We start from the raw sequence: 22,316 nt of genomic DNA, 5'->3' as shown, positions 1-22,316 counted from the left end.
CTCTGAATAGGTAGGGTCTTAGAAGCTGAAGGCTCGCTTCTGCAAAGACCGAGTGCTAAGTTTCACACTTTTGAGGATCATGGAAAGTGTCCCCCACAACTTAGCCAGATAAAGTGGAAGTTGACCTTCCTTTGGAGCAACAGTCCTCAAAGGCACTGTGCTGTCTAGGCAGGAATTCTGATAAAAAATGTGAAAGAGCACATAGTGAAAGATCAAAGTCTAATATTACATGACATTACATAGACCCTAGATGGTCTCTTTATTTTTTATATAAACCTTTTATTTTAGAAAAATGTTAGATTTACAGAAAAGTTGCAAAGGTAGTACAGAGAGTTCCCATGTGTCTCACATCCAGTTTTCATTATTATTTACATCTTAAATTAGTACGGTATATAGGTCAGGTTAATGAACCAATATTGGTCCACTATTACTAATAAAGTTCAAACTTTATTCATATTTCCTTAGTTTTTACCTAATTTTTTTATTGTTGCAAGATCCCATCCTCTATACCATGTTATATTAGTTGGCATGTCTCCTGAGATTCTTCTTGGCTCTGGTAGTTTCTCAGAAATCCTTTTTTTAACAAACAGTTTTGAGGAGTGCTGGCTAGGTATTTTGTAGAATGACCCTTAATGAAGATTTGTCTGATGTTTTTCTCATGATTACACTGGGTTAAGGATTTTGGGGAGGAAGACCACAGAAGTAAAATGCCATTCTCATTGCATGATATCAAGAGTATATGCTATCAATCTGACATCACTTTTGATATTAAACTTGATCATTTGGCTGAAATTGTATTTGTCAGGTTTCTCCACTGTGAAGTTACACTTTTTCCCTCTCTCTTTTTCCATACTGTATTTGCAGGGGGCGGGGGGCGGGAACGGAGTGATGAAGTCACTATAAAAGCTCATATTTAATGTTTAGAAAAAAGAAGATCAGTGGTTGGTGGGGAAGAGTGAATAGGTTGAGAAGTATGTAAAAGAGATAGAGTCTGATCTGTGCTTCGAAACAGAGGTAGGTTTGGATAGGCAGAAAGAACAGAGGATGGGGAGTCATGCTCCCCTTCCTTGAGGGCTGAGAATCTATATAAATTACCTGGAATTCTTCTGCATGGAAGCTTTTAAAATTCTCTCCCATGTATTTACTTATTCAATAATTAATTTATATTAGTGTAGACTCATGGATATTTATTTAATACTTTAGGTTATAATCCAGTACCTCTTTATTTTGTTACTCAAATTGTTCCAGCTTTAAACATTGAGAGCTCCTTAAGTTGGCTTCTGTGTTGCTTTAAGATTCCATTTGTGTGTGTGTGTGTGTGTGTGTGTATGTGTGAGTATTAGTCGACTCAGGAGGCTGCTGTAACAGAATACCATAGACTGGGTTGCTTAAACAACAAGAATTTATTTCTGGGCTTCCCTGGTGGCACAGTGGTTAAGAATCTGCCTGCCAATGCAGAGGACACGGGTTCGAGCCCTGGTCTGGGAAGATCCCACATGCCGCGGAGCAACTGGGCCCGTGAGCCACAACTACTGAGCCTGCGCGTGTAGAGCCTGTGCTCCACAACAAGAGAAGCCACAACAATGAGAAGCCACGAAAATGAGAAGCCCGGGCACCTCGATGAAGAGTAGCCCCCACTCGCTGCAACTAGAGAAAGCCTGTGCACAGAAACGAAGACCCAACATGGCCAAAAATTAATTAATTAATTAATTAATTTTTTTAAAAAAAGAATTTATTTCTTACAGTTCTGGAGGCTGGGAAATCCAAGAACAAGATGCCAGCTCATTCAGTTCCTCGGTGAGGGCCCTCTTCCTGGTTTGCAGATGATTGCCTTTTTATTTTATCCTCACATGATGGGGAGAGAAAGAGAAAGAGAATGAGAGAGAGAGAAAGAGTAAGCTCTGATTTTAATGCCGTCTTGGGGGCCCCACCTTCATCTAAACCTAATTATCTCTCAAAGCCTCCATCTCCAAATTGGGGATTAGGGCTTCAACATATGAATTTGGAGGAGATACAAACATTCAGCTCATGACAGCGTGTGTGTATTTCCTGCACAGTCTGGAAGCAACAATTTCTCCAAGGAGCCCTGGTTCATTTTATTGGAGAATGGTATTAGAAACCAAGATCTGGGCACTAGGTATGGTTACTGCTACTGGAGTGTCATTGCTTCTAGGCCTTCTCAGCAGACAGAGCAAGGAAATATGTGTATGTATACTAACCCTCGTGTAGATAAATATCTATAAATATTTCCTATGTATCCATCTGTGACTATATTAAACTAAATGTGAGTTCATACTGATGTCTTCAACTCTAATCCATTACTACATAGATCATCTAACCTTCTCCCCTTGCTTTTCTGTAACCTCTTATTCCAACAGTGAGAGAACTGACTCCCACCATCCACCATCCATTTACTTAATTGTTCAATTTCAGTGCACATGTATAGCAGTACCAGAACTGTTAACCCATGGTCCAGTGGGAAGCAACAATACATTGCTTTTGTAGTTACTTTTGCCTAGTTTTACAGACTCTGCTTATTTCCAAAGTTGCCTTGGTTAACACCTGTTCCCCCACTTCCTTCAGTGAGGTTATTTTGTGCATTTGTAATACAGTTAGATTCTTCTGTCCCAGTCTGCAGTCTATCTTGGGATCTCTTGGTTTCCTAAATAATTTCTTTTTAATTTGCATACATTAAGGTTTGCTATTGGTGTTGTAAAGTTCTATGGGTATTGACTGACAAATGCATTATGTCATATATTCTCTATTAGTATCATGCAGAATAGTTTAATTGTCCTAAAATATCTCCTTTATTTCATCTATTCAAACCTTCCCTCTTCTGGAACCCTTGGCAACTACTGGTCTGCTTACCCATTCTATAGTTTTACCTTTTCCAGAATATCGTTTAGATGGACTCACACAGTATGTAGCCTTTTCAGACTGACGTCTTTCACTTAGTAATATGCATTTAAGATTCATGCATATTTTTGTATGCCTTGCTAGCTCATTACTTTTATCACTGACTAGTATTCTGTTATTTGGATATACCACAGTTTGTTTAACAAAAAGAAAGACATCTTGGTTGCTTCCAACTTTTAGTGACTATGAATAAAGTTTCTGTAAACATGCATATGTAATATTGATTTTTAGCTTTATCTTACTTTTAAAAAAATTTTGACATAATTTACATACCATAAAATTCATCCTTTACAGATGTATATTTAAGTATTTTTAGTGCATTTACAATGTTGTATAATCATCATCACTGTCTAATTCCAGAATAATCTCAGCTCCCCAAAATGAAAACTTGTATCCATTAGAAGTTACTCCACAGTCTCCCTTGCCCCCAGTCCCTGGCAATCACTAACCTACTTTTTGTCTCTGTGGCTTTGTCTATCTGGGGACATTTCATATAAATGGAATCATACAATATGTTGTGTTTTGTTTCTGACTTCTTTAACTTATCATGTTTTCAAAGTTCATCCATGTTGTACCATGTAACAATACTAATTGCTCTCTATGTCTGAATAATAGTCCATTCTATGGATATAGCATACATTGTTTATCCTTTCTTCCGTTGATGGACGTTTGGGTTGTTTGTACTTTTTGGCTATTAAGAATAATACTGCTATAAATATTTATGTACAATTTTTATATGAACATATGTTTTCATTTCTCTTGGGTCTATACCTAGGAGTGGAATTGCTGAGTCATATGCTAACTCTATGTTTTACTCTTTGTGGAACTGCCAAACTGTTTTCCAAAGCAGTTTTACCATTTTAAATTCCCACCAGCAATGTATGAAAGTTTCAATTTCTCTCCGTCCTCACCAATACTCATCGTTGTCCATTATTTTTATTAGAGCCATCTAAGGAGTATGAAGCAGTATCTTACTGGAGTTCTGATTTCCATTTCTCTAATGACTAATGATGTTGAGCATATTTTCTTGTGCTTCATGTGCAGATTTTTGTATGAGCGTAGTTTTCAAATCAATTTGGCAAATACCTAGAAGCATTAGTGTTGGATTACGTGTTAAGACTATGGTCTCTTTATTTGTATTCAATCAAATAAATATGATGAATTGCGACCAACATTTGTGGAAAAACTCCTACCTGTTACAAACTATGACAGCTAGCCATTTGTTAGCCGGAGAGGAGGCAGAAAGCTCCTATTACCCCGTGTCGTTCTTTCCTGAGTGGGTAGGAGACATTTCACCCTCTAGGGAAGCTTGGAGAAGCGTTGGGATACTTTTGGTTTAACAACGAACAGTGTGTGCTACAGGTGTTTATTGTCTGAGGCCCAGTCAATATTGCGCAGTGTGTGAAAGAGTCTTGCACAATTAAGAAATGCCCTATCTCAAATGTCATTGAGCGTCCCAGATGAAAATAACAGCCAGACATATGAGTCAGCAGAAACCAAAAGGTAGAAAAAAGTGAGGGGTAGAGTTCAAAATTTGCAAGTGATGGAAAGAAAACAGTGGTTAAGGACAACTTCCTGGGACTGAGAGGTGATATGATCTTCCTAGAGCTGTCTTGAGTCATGTCATCTCTGGGAACTCTATATGTTATAGTCTCTATTTAACGACCCCTGGGTCACTTGAGAATCTTGTTTTCCTTATTTATATTTTGTATCTTCATCCTGACCACCTAACATTATGTAGATTACCTAAGTGAGTGTCAGGTTTTGCAATCAAGAGATGCTAACTAGCATACCTTTTTTTCCCCCATAAAGATATGGAGAGGGTGGAATTTGAAGAGGGAGGTCCACTTTACTCTGAAGTTATTCATTATAAGCTGTTAGGACTAATATTTGCATGTGGTTAAAATGTTACAAGTAATGGTGGTATCTTTAAATATTAACCTGGCAAACATTATTTGGGATACTTTGATTAGTTGTTTTTTTTCTATGTGATTCTAGTAAATTGGTTTCTGAGAAAACTCCACATTATGAAATGGAAGCAAATTTCATACCAAATATTTGGAGAGGAGAAAAAAAAGCCAGTACTTTTCAAGTTTACTCACATTGTGTGGTTTGTTGTTTCAGAAAGCTTAGTATTTCACAAATGTATTCAACATTATAAATCATGAATTAACATAGAAAAAAGTGAAAACTTCTCAATAACACCCATAGGTAGGAATTATAGCTTAAGTTGTAGTTAAAGTAGAACTTTGTCAAAAGTATAACCAAGTTACATTCTGTATATACTAAAGCATTTACTTTCCATATACTTGAATTTTGCATGTTACCACAATGCTGAAGTCATTTTTTCCCTAGTGATTAGAACCTGGAATACATTGTTCTGTATTATCAGCAGCCAAGGCAATAAGTAGTGGTTAAGCCATGTGGTGGTCTATTCCATTGGTGGCCCCGGATGAATTAGTCTCCTGGTATTTGTCCCCTTGTGCAGTCCTTTCCCTGTGAATCTGGACTGGACTAACAATGTGCTTAACTAAAAGAATAGGTCTAAGGTGACTGTGCCAGTTCCAGGCCTAAGCCTTAAAAAGTCTGGCAGCTTCCACTTTTGCACTCATAGGAGCCTTGACCATCTAGACAAGAAATTCAGCTATGCTTTTAGAAAGGCCATAAGAAGCAGCGAGGAGAGTGAGAGGCCCTGAGACTACATGAAAGAGAGATGCCTAGCCCGCTCAACCTCCCTGTTGCCCACAGCTGACTTGCCCGCTGAATTTACCTACAAAAGTGACCAGCAATAGGACCATCAGAAGAATCAGAAGCTGAGCCCAGCCCAGACTACAAACGTGTAAGCAAATAAAACAGTTGTTTCAAGCCAGTAAGTTTTGGCAATGAATGACCAGAAAAAGCACTTACAGAATATCTGACACTGCATAGTTTGCCAAGGTGATACAAAGAATAGATGATGGAGTGATGCATGTTTGACTTCCAGGTTTGTTTTATTTTATTTTGTCTTATTTTATTTAAATTTTATTTTATTGAGATAAGAACACTTAACCTGAGATGTACCTCCTTAACAGTTGTTAAGTGTAGAATACCATATTGTTGACTATAGGTATGATGTTGTACAGCAGATCTCTGGAACTTGTTCATATTGCTTAACGAATACTTTATGCCTACTGGTTAGTAACTCCTCTACCCTCTCCCCCCAGCCACTGGCTACCACCTTTCCACTCTGATTCTATGAATTTGGATATTTTAAATACCTCATATAATTGACTTCCAGGTCTTGAGCTTCCAGTCTTGAGTATACTATACATCTTTTCACTGAAAGTTTTAGAAACTACATTTTTTTATCAGTAATGTATTTTAGCTACATTTTAGATTATCCAAAATATAGCATGGAATATTAATTATATTTAGCATTTTTGTGAGTGAATAAGTTTTCATCTTCTAATAAGTAGCTTATAAATGAACTTTTGGAAGGCATTAGTTTACTGAGTGTTGTCTGTATCATCACATATAGTACTTCAAGGTATAACTTTCAATTATTGCAGTAATTCAGGCAAGGGAGAAATCTGGACCTGCCTGAGCAATTCAAGAAAGGTGCGAGCCACTTTGGTACCTGGAACTGATAGGAAGGAAAGAGTTGGAGTGAGCCAGGTGTAGAAGAACAAGACAGACATTATAAATGAGGTGTGACATGCTAAATGAGGCACAGTGGCCTGGGGGAAGCTGCCATCTTAGAAGGGTACTTAAAGACTTGGTTTAGATTCACACTGGATGGGTTAAGAAGATTTTAAAGGAATTACCCAAAGGTAACTTAGCAAGGAAATTACATGATTAGGCCATGTTTTAGGCTTATGAATTTGGCAGCAATTCTGAGGACAGAGTAGAAGAGGGAGAGGTTTAACAAAATCATGAAAAATCTTACTGACATCCAGTGTTTTCAGAAACTTTCTCTAGTATTCAAAAGAGGTTTTTTAAAACAGAAGTATAAAATAATTGCAATAAATAGTAATAAGTACTTTTGCTGTTTAGTCAAATACTTTCATATAATGTCATAATAACAACAAATTAGAAAGACTACCATATCTTCTTGATCAAAAAGTTAATTCTTTGGTCATGTAACTTCAATGATCATCCTGGGCTGTTCCATGATACTGTAAATACAGAGATGTATACTTTTTGCAACCATAACCTTTTTCATCCTCAAACAATTTTGTTTATGTTGACTTTCCTTAGAAACTTTATAGTGCTTGTATATGTATATACGTATTTTTCTTTCGGTCTCTTATGCTGGACATGATTTTTCATATTTTGACAAACGTTAAACAGCAGAGCATTTTCTTACACATTTAAATGTCACTAAATAATTGTGAATGTGTCTTCTTGTAATGAAAAAAGATGTTCAAGATAAAGAAATTCAGGTGGACTCTAAAGGAATAATTGAGTCAGGATGAAAAATAAAACGAAAAATGTTCTCCCTATCTCTCAGTTTAGTCCAAAGTATCTCTTAGAATATCTTAAAGGTATCCTCTACGAACATATACCTATACTTCATATTATTATTTGTAATTGCATAGGGAGTATCACAAGAACTGAGAAAAATATCTTGTTAAAATTTATTACCTTTATAAAATTTGTAACCAAAGATTCATTTATGCACAAATACTCTTCAAAGGGCAGGCCTCGTGTTCAATACCCAGTTATGGCTAGAGTTAGTGCTAGAAAGGCAGGTCCATAAGGTCTGTCCAATTTATATTCCTAGGAAGATGAGCTGTGTTAGGATTTCTTCTAACACACAACCTGAATATTCTATTCTATACAGCTTTGTAGAATTTGGTGGAAGCCTTTCCAAATTAGGTAAAGCTTTTTAGAGGGCTTAGTATTTAGCTAAATTTCCTGGATTGGTCTCGGAGCTAATTTAGGCTTTAGTGACATGTAATAACAACTTGAGACATTTCCTTGGCCAGAATGTATGTGATATGTGCTTCTGTGATTTAGAGTGTTATGTTGTATCACTGGATTACAGATAATCCATTTCCCATTGAAATATGTAGGCACAAACTTTAAATGAATAAAGAATGAGTCGAATAAGAAGCATAGCAAATGTTGCTAAAATGCAAAGTCTGCATATATTTTTAGATTTGTCTACATTAGGACCTATACTATAAAATATGGAAATTCTTTTAAAATCTGGAGATACTGCATGGTTTTGGAAGGCATGCCTCTAAATGGATCTAATTTAGGTTTTAAGTATTGTTTGTGATAAAATATTAAAGGTAGCTTTTGATTTGAGATATTTAAATTAGATGCCTGTAGATTAATTTCAAAGATTAAAACTCATAATCAGCTGTTAATTCTAATTCTTTTTACTGTCATATAAGTGTAAAATTGTATTTTTATCTCTAAGGTAACATAATGAACCATGAATCTACAATTTGAAAAACTGTATACTAATGAACTTATAATTCCCTTGTGCATATGTTGGAAGGCTTTTTTTCAAAACATATCTGAAAGTATAAAGAATCTCTTTTCAGTGTTTGATTAGCAGCAAAATTAGTGAGTTAGAAACATTATTCATACTACAATAGAGACGTAGGCAAGTTGGAAACTCTTCAGTTGGGTATTTGGAAACAGGGACAACTTAATTGTTCTGGGGTTGAGAGACAAATTATTGATTACATTTTTCCCACTAAAGTATTCTCTTTAAAATTAAACTGAAATTTGCAGGGTGGGTGGTGGTGGTGGTGGGATGAACTGGGAGATTGGGATTGACATATATACACTAATATGTATAAAACAGATAACTAATAAGAACCTGCTGTATAAAAAATAAATAAATAAAATTAAATTTTAAAAAATTAAATTAAACTGAAATTGTTGGTACCTTTTGCTAAGGAAACACTCATCCTCTACTGAAGAGTGCTTGGCAAATGGTAGGTGCTCAATAAATATTTTCAAAATGAATGCTAAATGCAAACATGTCCACTAATTATGAATCTTCTGCTGCTTATTTGAATTTAATAAAAATTGTGGTTTATTTTTCTATTGTACGGATTAGACACAGTAAAGAGGTATGAATGTTGGTGCCATTTTTGGTTATTTTATGAAGCAAATTTGTGATTTGCAAATTTTGACTCAATATTTATATTTCTAGTGTACAAATAACTGATTTCTGGAAAGTATTGAAGGCAATTTTTTGTGTATCAAATGCTTTGATCTTTTCAATAATGCCTCTTGAACATGAATTTTTAAAATATAAACCCGAGCAATGAAAGAAAGAGTACAAGTGTCTAGATATTAAATGAAATATTTAGAGGTGTATTTCTTAAGCTATGTCCACTCAAACTGAAAATAAGAATTTTCTAGGCAGCATAAGAAATTATGGTAGAATGAGTTGCCTCTGTGTGTGTGAGTAGGTATGTATTTGGGTTAGTGTTCTGTTTGTTTTACAGTAAATGGAAAAATAAATGATGCTTCTTGTGGTTGAGTGAGAATTTTAGTGTCCCAAGTTGTGTATGTATTAGATGAGAAAAAGTCCTTAAATATTCAAAATTGGTATTGTATATACATTAAAGAAGTTCTTTCACTGAATGGGAGAAGCAATGCTTACAGCAAGCTTGGAGTTGGATGAGGAGAAAGAGGGTCAAAGATGAACAGGGATAGAAGTAAGGATAGCCATGAACTAACCAAAAGTGTGAAAAATACTTTTATTACTCATTGGACAAGAAAATTACAGAATCAGGGATGCAGAAAATCCACACATTTTGATGTGTGTGATTTAGTTTCAGTTTAAAAGATGCTGCTAAATAGAAGAGAAACAAATTCAGATATTTCCAAATGAGGCTTGCGTCCAGAAGAAGGGATTTCAGGCTCTACTCCAGTCTATCACTAAATGTATCTGATACCATCATTAAGTATGTATTAATAACCTAACACTTATGTATGTACAATACTATGTTAGATGATGAGAAGACAGAGAATTGTTAGACATAGTTAAGAATCTTAAGTTTTCCAATCCTATTAGAAATCCAAGAGACACCTATAGAAGGAAGATAAGATCTGGTATCATCTGCTATGTTCCAAATACGTGTACAAATAATAAGTGCTATGTTCAGCTATGATAGAAGGTGGAATGTGATAAGTGTTAAAACCAAGTAGCATGGGAGCACAAAAGGTGGAGAGATTAAAATTGGGGAAGAGGAAATGGGATTTTAATACACTAAGTTTTCATGTAGAGGGAACAGTATAGCAAAGGTACTAACGTAAGGAAGATGGAGCAAGATTGTGGAGTTGCCCTGACTGAGCATGCATACAGCATGTACAGTGGTGTAAAAGCCTAAAAAAAGTAAGTTGACTGTAGTAATGGAGAATTTCAAATGTTGGGATAAGAGGTATTAATTGTATTAAATAGACCTGTAAAACTGTTCAAAGTCTTTCAAGACTCAAATCCTGGTATAACATGATGAGATGTTGGTTTAAGAAGAAAACTCTGGTAGTGGGTAATGGAAAGAATAAAGTGAAGGTGTGGAGACAAGTAAGGAAGTTACTATAATAATCCAGGTGATAGGTATTAAGAATCTGAACTAGGACAATAACAGAATGAATGGAAGCAAGAGGTAGATGACGTTGCAGAGATGAAATAAAAATATTGTGCAATCAAATAGATGTTAGGACAGATAAACGAAATAAAAATGTTAGTAACTACTATTTGTTACACATTTTTACATCCATATTTATTGTCTAAAACTGTCTTTCTCAAATTCTTGGAAAGGTACAATTTTCCAAGACTGAACCAGGAAGAATTAGAAAATATAAACAGGCCTATCACAAGTAATGGAATTGAAACCGTAATTAAAAATCTTCCAACAAACAGAACTCCAGGACCAGATGGCTTCACAGGCGAATTCTATCAAACATTTAGAAAAGAGCTAACACCGATCCTTCTCAAACTCTTCCAAAAAATTGCAGAGGGAGAAACACTCCCAAATTCATTCTACAAAGCCACCATCACCCTGATACCAAAACCAGGCAAAAATATCACAAAAAAAAGAAAATTATAGACCAATATCACTGATGAACATAGATGCAAAAATCCTGAACAAAATACTAGCAAACAGAATCCAACAGCGCATTAAAAGGATCATACACCATGATCAAGTGGGATTTATCCGAGGGATGCAAGGTTTCTTCAATATACGCAAATCAATCAATATGATACACTACATTAACAAATTAAGGAATAAAAACCATATGCTCACCTCAATAGATGCAGAAAAAGCTTGTGACAAAATTCAACACCGATTTATGATAAAAACTCTTCAGAAAGTGGGGATAGAGGGAACCTACCTCAACATAATGAAGGCCATATATGACAAACCCACAGCAAGCATCGTACTCAATGGTGAAAAACTGAAAGCATTTCCACTAAGATCAGGAACAAGACAAGGATGTCCACTCTCGCAACTCTTATTCAACATAGTTTTGGAAGTCCTAGCCACAGCAATCAGAGAAGAAAAAGAAATAAAAGGAATACAGATTGGAAAAGAAGTAAAACTGTCACTGTTTGCCAATGACATGATACTATACATAGAAAATCCTAAAGATGCCACCAGAAAACTACTAGAACTAATCAATGAATTTGGCAAGGTTGCAGGATACAAAATCAATGCACAGAAATGTCTGGTATTCCTATACACCAACAATGAAAAATCAGAGAGAGAAATTAAGAAAACACTCCCATTTACCATTGCAATGAAAAGAATAAATAAAATACCTAGGAATAAACCTGCCTAAGGAGGCAAAAGACTTGTACTCAGAAAACTATAAAACACTGATGAAAGAAATCAAAGATGACATAAACAGATGGAGAAATATACCATGTTCTTGTATTGGAAGATTCAATATTGTGAAAATGACTATACTACCCAAAGCAACCTACATATTCAGTGCAATCCCTATCAAACTACCAATGGCATTCTTCACAGAATTAGAACAAAAAATTTTACAATTCATATGGAAACACAAAAGACCCCGAATAGCCAAAGCAATCTTGAGAAAGAAAAACAGAGCTGGAGGAATCAGGCTCCCTGACTTCAAGCTACAAAAATCTGTAGCTTCAAAGCTACAGTAATCAAGACAGTGTGGTACTGGCACAAAAACAGAAATATAGATCAATGGTACAGGATAGAATGCCCAGAGATAAACCCATGCACATATGGGCACCTAATTTACAACAAAGGAGGCAAGAACATACAATGGAGAAAAGACAGCCTCTTCAATAAGTGGTGCTGGGAAAATTGGACAGCTACATATAAAAGAATGAAATTAGAATGCTCCCTAACACATACACAAAAATAAAATCCAAATGGATTAAAGACTTATATGTAAGACCAGACACTATAAAACTCTTAGAGGAAAACATAGGAGAAACACTCTTTGACATAAACCACAGCAAGATCTTTTCTGACCCACCTCCTAAAGTAATGGAAATAAAAACAAAAATAAACAAATGGGACTTAATAAAACTTAAAAGCTTTTGCACAGCAAAGGCAATCATAAACAAAACAAAAAGACAACCCTCAGAATGGGAGAAAATATTTGCAAATGAGACAACAGACAAAGGATTAATCTCCAAAATATACAAACAGCTCATGGAGATCAATATCAAAAAAAACAAACAATCCAGTTAAACAATGGGCAGAAGACCTAAATAGACATTTCACCAAGGAAGACATACAGTTGGCCAAGAGACACATGAAAAGATGCTCAACATCACTAATTATTAAAGAAATGCAAATCAAAACTACAATGAGGTATCACCTCACGCCAGTCAGAATGGCCATTATCAAAAAATCTAGAAACAATAAATGCTGGAAAGGGTGTGGTGAAAAGGGAACCCTCTTGCACTGTTGGTGGGAATGTAAATTGATACAGCCACTATGGAGAACAGTATGGAGGTTCCTTAAAAAACTAAAAATAGAACTACCATATGACCCAGCAATTCCACTACTGGGCATATACCCTGAGAAAACCATAATTCAAAAAGAGTCATGTACCACAATGTTCATTGCAACACTATTTACAATAGCCAGGATATGGAACCAACCTATATGTCCATTGACAGATGAATGGATAAAGAAGATGTGGCACATACATACAATGGAATATTACCCAGCCATAAAAAGAAACGACGTTGAGTTATTTGTAATGATGTGGATGGACCTAGAGTCTGTCATATAGAGTGAAGTAAGTCAGAAAGAGAAAAACAAATACCGTATGCTAACACATATATATGAAATCTAAAAAAAAAAAAAAAAAATGGTACTGATGAACCTAGTTGCAGGGCAGGAATAAAGAGACAGACATAGAAAATGGACTTGAGGACATGGGGTGGGAGGGCGAAGCTGGGGTGAAGGGAGAGTAGCATCAACATACATATACTGACGAATGTAAAATAGTTGGCTGGTGGGAAGCAGCAGCATAGCACATGGAGACTGGTTCAGTGTTTTGTGATGACCTAGAGGGGTGGGATAGAGAGGGTGGGAGCGAGGCTCAAGAGGGAAGGGATATGGGGACATGTATATGCAAATGGCTGATTTGCTTTGTTGTGCAACAGAAACTAACACAGTATTGTGAAGTAATTATACTCCAATAAAGATCTATTAAAAAAATAAAAAATAAAAAGATAAAATTGTCTTTCTTATAATGTAATTGTCCGGTGTGTATGTCAGAGCAATGCCAACCTAATAAACCGAGTTACTTCAAATATATTTTATGCAAAGATATTTGCATTATTTTGAAGTAGCAGAGTATCAATTTTGGGTATAGAAAGGTTCTCTCAAATGAAGGAGGGATAATAGGCAAAATCTGATAGAAATTCACATTTCATGTGAAATGTATGGAGTGTATGTATGTGTGTGTATATATATATATATATATATATAAAATCCTCCCCATCAGCTTTATATCTGAAAAGATTATTGAGAATCACTGTTGGAAAATGTGTTGGAATAAGTAAGTTTATTCACCACCTAAACCAATTCATTTGAAGTGGGATTAGATATCATCTGTTTAATAATGAGAAAAACCAAAAAAATAAAGGCCATACCTGAATATATTAAATAACAATACAAGACAATGGAAAAGAAGCATCTGCTTGACCTGGTGAAAGGGCTTTTTTCTGAAAGTGATTTGCTGCAGGAACCAGAAGGAAATATTAGAAAACAATCAGCATTCAAAAAAGTGTGCAAGAAATCATTGTTTTTTAGAAAACAATAGAAGAAAGTCATTTAGAGAGACAATGTTCAGGTGAAATGGTAAAGGAATGACTTAAAATAAGAAAGATTTGTAAAGAAATTAAAAATTATATTAAAAGAATAACAATCCATTGGTATCTCAAAAAGCTTAATGATGATGTAGAGGATAAACTTGAGTCAAACAAGAAACAGAAGAACAATAAAACAGTAGAAAATGACTTTTGCTATTTTAGTCTCTGATGTTTTAATTAAACATAAAATGCATTATGGAGAAATTTGAGAATAAGATAAACTCCATGGATCTTTTCCCCAGAAACAGGTACACATGCATATACACCTAAAACTCTTATCAGTTTAAAAAGGTTCACAGACCTCCCAAACTGCATACATGTACCCTATGTTAAGGTGAAGAATTCCCATTATGCAGTGGATCTGAATAATCTAGTTCAATATTTCCAAAACCAGTATTCCATGGAATACATTTTTTCCCCAACTGGCTAAGACCAAAGTGTCCCATACTCAAGTTTGGGAACTGATAGGATAAGCAATATTAAGCAGATTCCACTACTTCATTATTTCTCAGAGCCTTATATATGCAATGTATCAATACCTAACTGTTTTTAAAAATGCTTACTCTCTGCCAGACACTGTGTTCAACATAATATATATTCATCTTACAGTCCTCAGAACAGTCCTATAAGTACTGTACTGTTATTTTTCCTCTTTTACTGACATGGAAAGTGAGGTTAAATAACTTGTGAAAATTCACACAGCCTGTCAATTGGGGGAGCTAGGATTCAAACAATCTAGTTTAGAGTCTGTGTTATTAACCACTACAATAAAGACAGGAAGCAGGGCATATAGGGACTATTAAACTTTTGTATTTTGAGGTGAACCTATTAATATTCTGCAGAAGTAGTATTTTATAGAGCATAATATGGAAAGTGTTAATGTGATTAAGTAGTTGAATAAAATATAAACATAATGTGAAACTTACACACACACACAGTTACATAGCTTTGAAAACTAACAAAATGCAGAAAATGTTTACAAAACTTGATCATTTTATTAGGCAACCAAAAATATCTCAACATATTCTGGGCAGAAATTATGCTTTCTATATTCCTTGTTAACAATGCAAAGAAACTAAAAATTATTAACTGTATTAGTTATGCTATAATTATAGCTGCTGATACAGAGCCTCAAAATAACAGCTCTTAAATGAGTTAGAAGTTTATTTTTGTCACACAAAGAATTCTATCATAAACCATCAGGGTGGATAGGACAGCTCCTGGTATCAGGGACCCAGGCATCTTCTACTTTCTTATTCTACACACCTCAACCTTTCGCTTCCACATAGTGGTCCAAGTTAGCTGCTTCAGCACCTCTCTCCTTCATGTCTGCATTTCAGACATTGAGAAGAAGGGAGCACACTCTTTCATTTTCAGAGTAAGCATTTATATCACTTCATCATTCCATCACTTTCACTCAGATCTCCTTGTGGAACTATTACATGGCAACACCTAGCTTCAAGAGCAACTAGGAAGTAGTAGTCTTCAGGATGGTGACCATGTGCTCAGCTAAAAAACATATCGCCACATAAGAAGGGGATAACAGATATTGGGATGTTGGGGCAACCAATAGATTTGGCCAATCTAGAAGAAAATATTCTCTTTACTCAGATACACAATGAAATCAAAACTATAGTTCTAGCAGGTTTAAAACTGGTGGGATGCTGCCAAACCTATACTCAAAAAAATTGAATGCTTAAATGATCTTATATTAAACAAGAAAGAATGAAAATGAATTAATCACTCAAATGAAGAAGTTAGAAATAATTCTTTAAAATGAGTAGAAGAAAAGCAGGGAAAAATTAATAAAGATAAAATTGCAGGTTAATAATTTATAAATGAGAAAAAACAGCAGAATGGTAAATAAATGTAAATGCTGGCTCTGCAAAAGACCATTAAAAGGGACAAACTGCAGAAAACGCAAGTCAGTAAAAAAGGAAGATGCAAGCTCTTTACCTTATGTATGAAAGAGTGAATATAATCACAAACACAAAGGAAGATTTACAATCACAAGCATATATCATCACCTAGTGCAGTGCCTAGCCAAACACCTAACACAAGTAACAGGAGCTTAGTTTTAATTAGTTAATAGGCCCTAGCCTACAAAAAGCTCTTGTCTATAAAGTAATTAATACATAAATCTGTTATAGTAATAAAATCAATTTAAGATGTTGGAAATATGAAGCAGAGAAGAAGGAAGGAAATCAATATTTTTGTAGCTCATCCTGTATGCCATGTACTTTACATACTTTTTCTCATTTATTTAAGCTTCACAACCCTGTAAGGAAAGATTACTACATTTCAAAGCTGAGGAAACTGAGATTCAAAGAGGTGAGTAGTTTGTTCAGTCTCAGGACCTAAATGATTGAAATGGTGTCTGTTCAGGTTAGTCTGCCTAACCTGAAAGCTGATGTTCTTTCCACTGCTTTGTACCCTTTTGCTCATTCTAAGACTTCTCTTTGCTAAGAAAATCTTTTCGAGTTCCTTATATCTAAGCAGGCCCATTTAATCTAGTTTATTTTTTCAAATAGCAGGGATTTGTATACAACTTCTCTTGAAAAAGCAGTTTACTGCTCAAAAAAAAAAATTTTTTTTTTTTTTTTAGTTATTGCATGTAGGTGGTAGGGAACTTACCTAAGGCAGAAGTTTCTCTCAGATCTCAGGACAAATCATATTGCTTGTAATCAACTGGTATACTTATTATCTTTCAGACAGTGGTCTCATAACTGACTGCTTCTTTCCTCTTTGGCTTGTGAGAAGCTCAAAAAACAGAGGCAGGTTTTTTCCAAAACCGTGCAAAACCCATGCGTGTTTTTTGTACTAACCTTATCTCTGATTTTATTTTCTCTAAGCTTTTTAATTTTTGTTTGATTTTAATATGTTTATTATATCCATGATGTTCCAAATACTTTTGCAAGCCATTTAAAATAGTATATGTACTAAAATGTTGATTGGATAAAATATATATATAAACTGATAATTTCCCTAACCATTCTCTTAGTTTTGAACATTTAGTTTCTTTCACTATGTTTTTCTGCTTTCGTAATATAGCCTAATCTTGCTCTGACACTATCAATGTTTTAAATTGCCAATTTTACCACTTCCTCATAAATGGTGGATATTGTTATAACCCATATGTACCTTAATCATAGGAATAATAGGACTTTGGTATAGAGAGGGAAGAAAGTCAGAAATGGGGAGGAAGAGCATATGGGAATTCATTTGATTACAGGGTGGGCACTAAGGAGAGTAGTGAGCAAACCAAATCATAGCTGAAGAGGATATGGCAGACTCACTTAATTTTTTCTGCCAATAATATCTAAGTATAAGCTAGTGGACTGAAGCAGAGCAGCAGGGATTTCAGATCATGGTATTCTTGTAGCCAGGTTGGTGATAGCACCAGGATTTGAATGCAGCATTTTCCAGTTTAAAGCAAAATCCAGCTAACTGCATTAAGGTCAGGGTCCAATACCTACGAAGTCATATGTACCACTTATCAGAACTGATTTAATGGACAAAAACTACTTTTTTTCATTTTTATTTTGATAAATTAATCAGTTTAAAATTAAATGTCACTCTATTAAATCTAGCTTCTCATTAAAACTTTTATAAACTTTAGCTAGTTATTGAGGTATTATTCCAGTTATCAACTTATGAGCTCTTTGTATAATATAGTCAGCCTTTTTATATTTGCTGAAAATATTTTCCCAGTCTTTCATTTAAATATATAAGTATATCATTTGCAACATGGAGAATTTGTATATATTAAGTTAATGTTTCTTCTTTAACATATTGATCCCTTCCAGAAGTATTGCTTACAATGTACATCTGCTTGTTGGTATGATAAGAGTATCTTGCAGTAGACCAGCATTCCTGTTGAGAACAATGGAAGGAGATTTTAAAAATGCATATGACTTCTGTGTATTTTCTGCTCAATCTTCCTGTAAACCTAAAACTTCTCTAAAAAATAAAGTCTGTTAATTAAAAAAATGTGTTTAAAGGTACTGGTGAACTACAGAAGCAGAGAGGACTAGGGAGACACAAGACTTTGGACAGAGGGACAGTTAAAAGTAGTAACCTGGTTAAAAGATGAAATTTGGGACCTGTGGGGCTAAGAGCCTAGTAAGAAAGGAGGGGTAGAAAACTGACCTTTGCACATGGCAAGTTTTCCCTGCAGGATATTTGCCAATTTCTGAAGGTACACAGGTGAGAGCTAAGAAGATAGTTTCTAAAAAATGTCTTGTGGTTTTGGCACTCTTGTTAAAATGAGTAGACAAGAGTAATATTTCAGTATCTACCAGGGAAATGAACCCAAATGAACAAACTAACCTCTAGTTTGGAAGTAGTAGATAGATGCAGAAAAGAAAAGCAAAACAGAATTAGGAAAAATCATACCAGAGTTACAACTGATCCTGACTTAGTCCACCCCCTGATTAAATTAAGTCCTCACTTTTCTGCCTGGCAAAAGAAAATATGAACCCTCTCTGCAGGAAAATAATATCAAAAGGTGACTCTACAGTATGTATGAATGACATTCAATTATAAATTACTAGACATGCAAAAAGACAAAGAAAACAGGAATTAAAAACTGAAAAAATAGAGATAATAACAGATTAAAAGATATTAGAAATTACCAGGCAAGAACTTTTAATTAATATGATTAATATATTAAACTAAATAGAGGGAAAGGTGGAGAAAATAGGTGAAAACATTAAGAATTTTACTAGTGAATTATAATATGTAAAAATAAATAAATAGAAATTTTAGAACTGAAAAATAAAATAACAGATTGAGAACTTTAAATGGGGGGGTCAACTGCAAAGTGTGTTAATGAAATCATGCAGACTGAAGCACAGAAAAAATGAAAATCCAGAAAAACATAAGTGAAAGTATGACATAGTGAAAAGATCTAATGTACATGTGACTGGTTCCCATAAGGAGAGGGAGAGAATAAGGAAGCAGAAATATTTGAATACATAATGGTCACATATTTTCAGAAAATGATGGAAGATATTTACCATACAGTTCAGAAGTTTTTCCAAAACTGGGAAAGCTATACATAACCAAAACCACATGTAAGGACACCATAGTAAAACTGCTTAAATCTAAAGACAGAAATAAAGTTATAAAAACAGTCAAGATAATAAAAACATTGCCTTAAAAGAACAACAAGATAGATCATTCTTTAAAGAACAAAACCATAAAACAATGAAATGATATTCCAAGTGCTGGAAGGGAATCCTATTTTCAGAGAAAATATCCTCCCAAAACTATGATGAAATAGTTTTTCAGACAAATAAAGACTGATAGAATTTGTTGCTAGAAGAGTTAAACCAAAAAAAGGAAAAGAAAAGAAATAGAGTTCTACAAACAGACGGAAAATAATCTCAGAAGGGAAAAATAATTAAGAAAGGAAAAAGGTAAGTATACGAGTAAATATAAATGAATATTGATATTAAGTAATAATACTAATGTCTTGAGCACTTTACAATGTTATATAATTAAGTGCATCGTAATAACAAAAAATTACCTCAATGAAGATAATATTTTCATAATATATACATAAATCATAACATTGCACACTTTAAAAATCCTAAAAGATTTTTATCTTTATCTCAACTATACCTTAATAAAGCCAAGAAGATAATAACACAAAAGGGGAGAGTGGAATAAATTGAGGCAAACCATTCCAAGATCTCAGCAGTGAAAAAGCAATAATTTATAGACAAGGATGCATATTTTAGTAACTATGGCAATCACAGAAGAAAAAAGAACATAGAACTAACAAACAGTAGGGAAATAGAATGGCAAAATATAATTAACCCCAAAGAAGTTAAGAAAGGACATAAAACTATAAAACAGATGGGTTATATAGAAAACAAATTATATAATACCTATCAACCCCCTCAGTAACTCTACTAAATAAAAAGGCATTAAATATTCTGACTAAAAGACAAAAAATAAAACTTAACTATGCTACTTATTAGAAGTACGTCTTAAGTATAAGGGCACAAAAAGAGTGACTGTAAAAGGATATGAAAAGATATATCATGAGAATGTATTCAAAAGGAAGTTGGGTATTACATTAATATAAGACAAACTAGGTTTTAAGACTAGAAGAATTCATACAGAAAAAAGAACTATTTCATACTAATAATAGGTCAAAACAACAACAGAATATACAATTGTAAATTTGTATACACCTATTAACATAGCAAATATATATTATGATAGATAGATAGATATAAGCAAAAGTTGATGCAAGTAAAAAGAGAAATAAACAAGTCCAAAGCATATGAGAGAGTTTAACTCACCACTATTCATAGCTGATAGAACAAACAGACAAAAACATTGTAAGAATATAGATCTGAACAACACAGGAAATTATTTATTGGCACAAATTGAACAATGCATACAATCATGATAGAATATACATTATCTTTAAATGCATATTGAATATGTACCAAAATCTAAACTTGGCAAGTACCATAAAAATAAAAAGAATTCCAAAAACAAGTTTCAAATAATTGAATAATACAGAGTATAGGCTTCTGGCCACTGCTGAATTAAGCTATAAAGTAATAACAGAGATAACTAGAGAATCTCCAACTTCTGGAAATTAAGCAATATAGTTTGCATGCTTGAAAGACAAAACCACAGTGGAAATCAGAAAATCTTAGGAACTAAATAATAATACAGCACATGAAAACTTAGTTACAGCAATGTTCTCTAGAGACAGTTTATAGCTTTAACATCTTATATTGGAAAAGAAAGGGCTAATAATCAATATCAAAGTTTCCATCTCAAAAAGCTGGAAAAAGGAACAGCATATTAAACACAGAAAAATAGTTTGAATGAAATAAAAATAAAAGTAGAAATAGATGAAATAGAAAGCAAACACACAGCAGAAAAATTCAACGAAGTGCAAAGTTGTCTTTTGTTTTTGAATAATAAAACTGATTATCACAGACAGGAGACAGGCCTGACCAAGTTTTTTAAAAAAAAGAGAGAAAATCAGCTTACGAAAATCAGGAACAAAAATGAGATGTCATTATAGGTTCTATCGATATTAGAAAGATAATAAAGGATGTTTTGAATGACTTTACACAAATACGTTTGACAGTTTAGATGAAAGGAATAGATACCTTAAAAAACAAAATTTGTGAAAAACATCAGGAAAAGGAATAGAAAATTAAATAATTCTGTGTCTATTTTAATAATGGAACCCATTATTGAAAATTTTACACAAAAATATCCTGTCAAGTTGATTTCACCAGTGACTTCTTCCAAATATTTATGAAGAAACAACACCAATTCTATGGAAACACTTCCAGAGGATTTAAAAAAAAAAAAAAAACAGAAGAAAAACTTCCCATTCTTTTTATGAGGGCTGTATAATTCCAGAAAATCTGGAAATATTATAAAAAATTAAAATCACACAAATTTTTTTACATGAACACAGATGAAAAAAAATCCTGCACCAAAAAGTGAAGTGTGTTAAAATGAGTCAGTTTTATTCCATGAATTGTAATGGTGTTTTAGCAAACAAAAATAAATCAATATAATTGACCTTAATGGAAAAAAAGGAGAAAACACATACAATCATATCAATAGATAAGGAAAAATAAAATACAATTCATGAAAAAAAAAGAATTGTGTAAGCTGGGAACAGTTGGGCTCTTCCATTTTATTGAAAGCTTTCCTCAGAGTTTGGGAATGGGACAAGAGTGTCTGGAGGTTTCAGTCTGTGCAAAAATATCTGAAAAAAGGAAATGAAAATCATATTACAGGAAGAAATAAAGCTGTCATTATTTATAAACAATATAATTACATATGTGGTAAATCCAAAAAAAATGTGGACAAATTACTAAAATTTATAAGTGAATTCATCAAGATTACTAAATACAAGGTCAATATACCAAAAATCAACTGTATAGCTATATACCAGCTACAGAAAATATAAAATAAAAATGTTAAAGGTTACTTTTACAATAGCATAAAACATAAACTATCTAGATATAAATCTAACAGAATATGTAAATTCTGTATCCTAGAAACTACAAAACATTGTTGA

Source organism: Eubalaena glacialis, chromosome 3 (assembly GCF_028564815.1).
Source record: "Eubalaena glacialis isolate mEubGla1 chromosome 3, mEubGla1.1.hap2.+ XY, whole genome shotgun sequence".
Lineage (NCBI taxonomy): Eukaryota > Metazoa > Chordata > Mammalia > Artiodactyla > Balaenidae > Eubalaena > Eubalaena glacialis.
The sequence above is the reverse complement of the archived record's forward strand: the minus strand, read 5'-3'. Positions refer to the sequence as shown.